Source organism: Belonocnema kinseyi, chromosome 10 (assembly GCF_010883055.1).
Source record: "Belonocnema kinseyi isolate 2016_QV_RU_SX_M_011 chromosome 10, B_treatae_v1, whole genome shotgun sequence".
NCBI classification, from domain to species: domain Eukaryota; kingdom Metazoa; phylum Arthropoda; class Insecta; order Hymenoptera; family Cynipidae; genus Belonocnema; species Belonocnema kinseyi.
The window spans coordinates 51,366,893-51,373,675 of NC_046666.1; the positions used below are offsets into that span (position 1 = coordinate 51,366,893).

Sequence of the window (6,783 nt, forward strand, 5' to 3'; positions counted from 1 at the left end):
TGTGAATGAGACCCTACTTAGAAGAGACATAAGAAGTCACAGAAACACGAGAGCCTGCATGAAAAAATGCATGGACATGAAAGAAGCTAGAGTAGTATGCCAAGACAGGAAAGTATGGCGGCAAATAGTTAAGAAAAAGAGTGTCTGTAGAGTGAAAGACGCCTGAAACAAAAACCTTGGCTATTAATGGACCCAAGTGGGGAACCTTACATAACGACTTCGTGAGGTTCTTCGCTTGGGGTGATTGCTAGAGAGATTGATCAGCAACCTGGGTCGGAGCAGTGTTGCGGAACGAACGTGTTATTTACTTAAATAGCACAAGAATTCTGGATCAATCTGAGAAATCTCTATCCCTTTCACACACTACTCCTTTCCCCTGCCGAGTGAGTCACGCCTACCCCGAAAGGGAAATGGCTTAATGGTGTAATAATAATAATAATGTAGGATTTACAAAGATGATAAGGGATTTCTAAACAACTTTGAAAAACAAACGAAATCTCCGAGGATTTCTAAACACTTTAAAGGATTTGAAAGATTGTCAGGGATTTAAAATGTTTTTTGTAGAGAACTAATTTCAATATTAAACGGATATAAAATGATTTCTAGATACCTAAATTCTACAGAATGAAATTTTAAAGGATTCCTAGTAATTCTAAAGAACTTAAGGACTTTTAAGGCATTTAAAAAAAATGTTCCAGATTTAAAGAATTTTATTAAATCTCCAAGGATTGCAAGGGAATTCAAAGATTTATCATGTTTTTAATGTTTTGTTTAGAGACAGCTTCTATACATAATTTTAAGTTAATTATATTCAAGAAATTAAAATTGATTTCTACTCATTTCCTTAGATGTTTACAATTTCTAAACACTTTGCTCGATTCTAAAGAATTTTCTATATTGAATTCCCTATACTTGAGAAATAATTATTGCAAAATCAATTTAGTGTTTATAAATATTAACCTAAAAATAAATAAAAAGAGTTAATATAAAAAATTCATCGAAGCCTTTGCTTTAACTTCAAGATAATTAAAATAATAATTGCAAAGAACTTTTTACTTTTTATTTAAGTGAAATTTTTCTGCTTACTGTGAATGAAAATAGAGTCCAATGCGAAGAAGCACAGAGACAGCTTCATATTTACTTTAAAATAGTTCTTAGGAGACCGTGAAGTTTAAACTGCTGCTGAAGCACACAGATAGTAAACTCAAATTTTCTACAGGTTATATACCCACTTTTGAAATCTTTTATGCTGTTTTGTGCAAAATATCTGTTGTTTGAAAAATGTATTATTGAGACTTTTTAAAAAGCTTCACATGATGGAGCTGGCCATTTGTATGAATGACTGTATTTCTTATAAATATACTTTTTTATTTAAAAAATACTTTTTCCTCAATTTTCTCTGAATTAACTATACATTTCTTTAGTATATTATAATAATATACAGTATAATACAAAAAATTATGTTAACAAAAAGTAAAGTATATAATATAAATAATACCGAGTACGAAAATCAAGTTATCAGAGGCTGATGAACAATTACAACTTCAAGTACATTTTTTTACATGAAATGTGGATGCATAAACTTAATTTCTCCAATATTCGCTAATTCGCAAAGTGTTTGGCAAAGTTTCAATCTATTTCATAAATACAAAAATATAATTGATTTAAAATAAACTATACAAAACAGAACTTCCACATTTTCCTTATTAAGCTACAGATAGTTAAATTTAATTATTGTAATTCACTTATTGAATTTTATTTAACTTGTAAAAATGTAGATTTGAGACTCTTTTAGATTAGAGACACTTGAATTTCATACTTTTTCTCTGGGTTGTAGTTTCATCATTATTATCATCTGCTTTATTTTTTATTGATTCTTTAGAGATATTTTTTGATATAGTGTAACTTAGTTGTCCTATTAAAAAATGTTTGCATGGTGTACCAGCACAGCAATCAAGAAAGATAAGAGAATTAAAAGGAACTTTATTTGGCTCACACTTACTCTAAGTGTACTGATGAATTTTTCGAACGCCAACAAATGTTTTTATTTCGTGGATAAAAGTTAATCGATTTTTTCAGTATTTATTATTAACTTACTGATGAGACATAAATATTTTGAACCCGTCGTTGAATAGCGACATACACGATTCAAAATCGGAAATATCATCTCCATATCTCCCTGCATCGTCACAAGCACATTTCGTACCCTTTTCTATCTTAACTGCGGGCCCATTTCCATGTTAGACGTCCTTAGTATGTAATTCTTGCATCCCCAAAAAATAACCTTCTTGTGACATTCATCCTAATTTGATTGGTGGTAGACTATGCACATTTGTGGACACTTAACTTAATGAAACCCATTCAAGTTCGACCTCCTACAGGTAGATCGTTCACATTATTTTTTTTATAGACTCAATTCTGTAAGGAATAAAGTTTTAGTATCACCAAAAAACTAACCTTATCGTGAAATTATCTGAATTTAATTGGTGGTAGACTATGTGGAACTTGTATGGGTTTCACTAAGGTAGGTTTCCAAAAATGGACATAGTCTACCACCTATCAAATTCAGACCAACTTCACGAGATGGATAGTTTTTGGGGATGCCAAAATTTCATACCTTAGAGCATTAGGTCTATCAAAGAATCAGATAATTAATCTGCCTGGATAAGTTATAAATTTGAGGAGTTTGGACAGTAGCAAAGTCGAAAACATTCTTAAAAGACTTCTCATCAAATTGAGCCATATTTCATGTCAGAGGTGGATTCCTGGCATAGTTGGAACATGAATTGTTACTATGTTAACCCACTGGACGAATTAAGAAACCGAAATACCTTAATAAAATCGAAATTTCAGAAGTTCAAATCTTGAATATTTATTAGCAGAAACACCACAATCCTGTATTTCAAGGAGATAATAAATCGGCGACTTCGTACTATGTGACAATTATATACAGAACGGGATGCAGTTTTATGTAAATGTGATTCGGACAAATGGTTCTCATATATTATTACACAAATAAAAGCCAAAAAGTATTTTAAAACATACATGTAGATCCCCAGCATCCCTAGTAACACGAATGCTTTTTAGGGTCTTAAAATTATTTCAACTTATCTTAAAAAATAGTTTTAATAACTAATTGAAAAAATTATTTCAGAAAAAAATACTGCTCTCGACAAATATGAAATCGTTCTGAAAATTTAGATTGTGCGTCATATGAAAAAAGATTTTTCTTGTTAGGAATTGTTGTGATAGAAGTTATTTAATGGCAATAAAAGATGCATCGAAAAAGGTAAATTAAATTTTTTGAATATACACTCATAGACTGGAGAATAATATACATTACGGGGCTTATTCTTGTAGCCAATAGGGATGAGAAATAATTAGGCTTTAAAGTACCACGTTACTATTTTATAAGCAAGTTCCATCTATGGAATGGAATGGAAGCTTCTAATGTGTCCCCTAAGGGTTTATATTTTTCTAGCACCTTCTTCTCTATTCCCTTACACACCCCCCACACACTTACTGCATGGGCCGCCGAGACTCTTCCAGAATGCGAGGCGGGAATCGAACCCGTCGATCTTTATTTTACAATTCCATAGAAAGTCAAACTCATTTTTTATTATTAATGTGACGAGTTAGTAGAGTTCAGATAAGAGTTATTAGAGACTTGTGTTAATTTTGCAACTGTTCTGTTTCTCTTTTGAGGAAATGTTGTTAAGAGGTGGCAATCAGTGATCAAATATTTGAAGAAGTGTGATAGCTATATATGTTGTTCTGGGTTAAAGAATTTGTTGATTTTTCGATCTTTCACTGAAGGATAGGGCAGATAATAATGATTGAAGAAGACACGTGAGAAACTGGAAAAACGAGATGAAGAATTTGTTAATTTCGAACTTTGCAGAAAGGAAGAAAAATAGAAACGAAATAAGTGATTCTTAAATTTTAAAATATTGTTTTTCATTGATACTGTTTGGATCCTTCGGAGAAGAACTACTAGAAAAACAATCTCTCTTCAATTGTATCCAGAATTTTAGAAAGAAGAAAGAAGTTTTCAATTATCATTAATACGAAAGAATTAGCTTCACCTCTCTGCAGAACGTCGGCATTATCAGGAAGAAAAGATCAGCAATAATTGATTGAATCATTTTTTCATCAATCAAGGATCATTTATTGGTGAAGCTAGAATGAAGTTTGAATTTTTTGAAAAGCATCCCCTAATCGCGTGTGAGAATTGAACTATTTGTTAATGATTGTTTTTTATTTTATTTTATTATGTTTTTTATTGCGATTTGATAATGGTAGAAAGAAAGAGGACGAAAGTAATAAAAAAGAGAATGAAGGGGATTTGGTTGGTTGCCTTCTCATTTTTTTCCTCCTTTTTCTTTTTGTTCAAATTTAAGACGAATAATTTTCTTTTTTCTGTTTTATGGGGAAAGAAGAGGAGAAAATATTTCCTTTTTTCAGATTGCAATAGGAACATTTTGTGGTGGTTGTCCAAATTTGGTTGCTAAATTCTTGGTTTTATTTTTAGGAATTTTACACATCGACGTGTTTTTATTGAAGGGTGTTGCTTTTTTATATAAGGTTTAATTTTGCAAAAGAGATTGACATGACATTGGAAAATAAAGTAAAAGCACAAAAATCCCAACCGTTAATGTATACCATTTACGACATCAGTTTGCAGGTTTGTATTTAGTTCCAAATACGAGGGCTGTTTTTGTAACGATTAGGGGTAAACAATAATTTTGCTTCTCAGTTATGCTTTAGAAATACCGGGTTAATATTTTATAAGTATTTTTTATCTTGATAGTTTCTTTTTCTTATACATATTTTTACAGCACAGGGGATTGCTTTACAAAATAAGGGTTTATTTTATAAAATTTTTTCATATCACATTAAAAAGCGAAAAAATCACAACAAAAAAATCTGGCCTTGTCCTGTTTTTATTAATTCTTCTTAATAATTTTTTCATTACAAAAGGTAATTTTTCAAAAATAAGGGTTGATTTTACAAAAGCGATCCATAGCACGTTGTAAAGGAAAAAAATAAGAAAAAATCTAACCTAGTCAGTCTTTTAAATTGAATGTTTTTTCATTGATTTCTGCAGAGGGCGCCGCTAAATTGATAGCAAGCTAGCGCCGTCCTGTTTTCTCGAAAATTGATCGAGAAAAAAAATAGCAAAAAAATATGCATTACATGACATTTTACTTTTCCTTAGTGGAGCCGCAGATTGGCCTGATCTCATTATACGCTACATCAAATTTTAAGTTCCACAGAAAAACAGAATTCTCTCACCAGCTCGAATAGTGGGATAACTTTGATTTCCACCCGAGCACACTGAGCTGAAATTCTATTGTCTTCTCTAATTGTAGTAGATAGTACTTGTCATTTATTTATTATCCTTTTTATATATATCACATCGATCTTGACATACTCTGGAATTGCAGATAGAGTGGTGCCATCTTTTTTCATTAATTTCCATTTATATGAACGTAAAATAATCCCATTTCTATTTACATTCATGCATACTTAGTCGTGAGTACTCATTTTCATCTACGCGATTGAGTTAATTTAATTATCAATTCATCACATATAAAAGCATACAGTCACTTATGCATATTACACAGGACCAAAAAATGGTTTCGGAAGTCTACTGGGAATGGAATAGGTATACTTAATGCTTTTTGGGTCGCTGAACACGAACCTGCAAGTACCAACCCCACAAGCTCCATATCAACAAACCCACAAACCGCAAACCAACAAGTTCCAAACCCATAAGCTCTAAACCTAAAAACTCCAAATACACAAGCTCCTTATCCACAAAGCTACAAACCCTGAACCCACAAAACCCAAACCCATAAGCTCCATATCCACAAACCCCCAACCCACAAGCTTCATATCCACAAACCCCAAACCAACAAACCCCAAACTAAAAAAAAAAAACCCACAAAGTGGAAGACTTAGTCAGACTCTAAAACTTCATATATCTTGACATTAACTGAGCTAAAGTCTCCAAATTTTATTCGCCAACAAACTTACAAACTCCAAACTCCATAATCCAACTCCACAAACCTTAAGCCCACCAACCTCAATTCCGCAAACCCACACCTCACATCTTATAAGACTAATTGAAAAATAGATATAATTTGGGTTTGGTGGGTTTCGGTTTTGTTACTTTGGGTTTTGTGGGTTAGTGGGTTTGGGAGTTATGGGGTTTGTAAGTTTGTGCATATGGATCTTGTGGGTTTGGGGTTTGTGGAATTGGGCTTTATGGGTTTGGAATTTATAGGTTTGTGGATATAGAGCTTGTGTATTTGGAGTTTGTGGGTTTGAGATTGTGGGTTTGGAGCTTGTTGGTTTTGGGTATGTTAGTTTGTGGGATTGAGACTTGTTAATTTGAGGTTTGTAGGTTTAAGTATGCAGAAATTTCAGGTTCCCAAAACCATTTTGTGGTCCTGTGTCATGAAACCTTTCACATCGAATTGGTTTTAAATTCTTTAGACTAAACTATTAAAAAATCATTCCAATTATATTTCTTGAAGGATTTTTTTAAAGGAACTACAATTTGAACAAGCAATTAGAATTCTTGAATAGGAAAATTATTGACTGAAGATGACACTTATGTCACTTTATTGGAATAAATTCATCGTATTTTCATTTAATTAAAGTAAGCAAACGAAAAAGGTTTAAAAAATTTACTTTTATATGGTTTTCAATAATTTTATATATTTATTGCAGACATGCGTAACGAAATACAGTTCATAATTTTTTTTACATTTTATT

At 31.8% G+C, this 6,783-nt stretch overlaps 1 protein-coding gene across 1 annotated transcript in view; it reads right to left on the reverse strand.

The window, feature by feature from the left end:
* The window catches only part of LOC117181112 (hornerin-like), a 13,366-nt gene that overhangs the window by 3,016 nt on the left and 3,567 nt on the right, over positions 1-6,783 (reverse strand). The gene's annotated exons all lie outside the window — the stretch shown is intronic.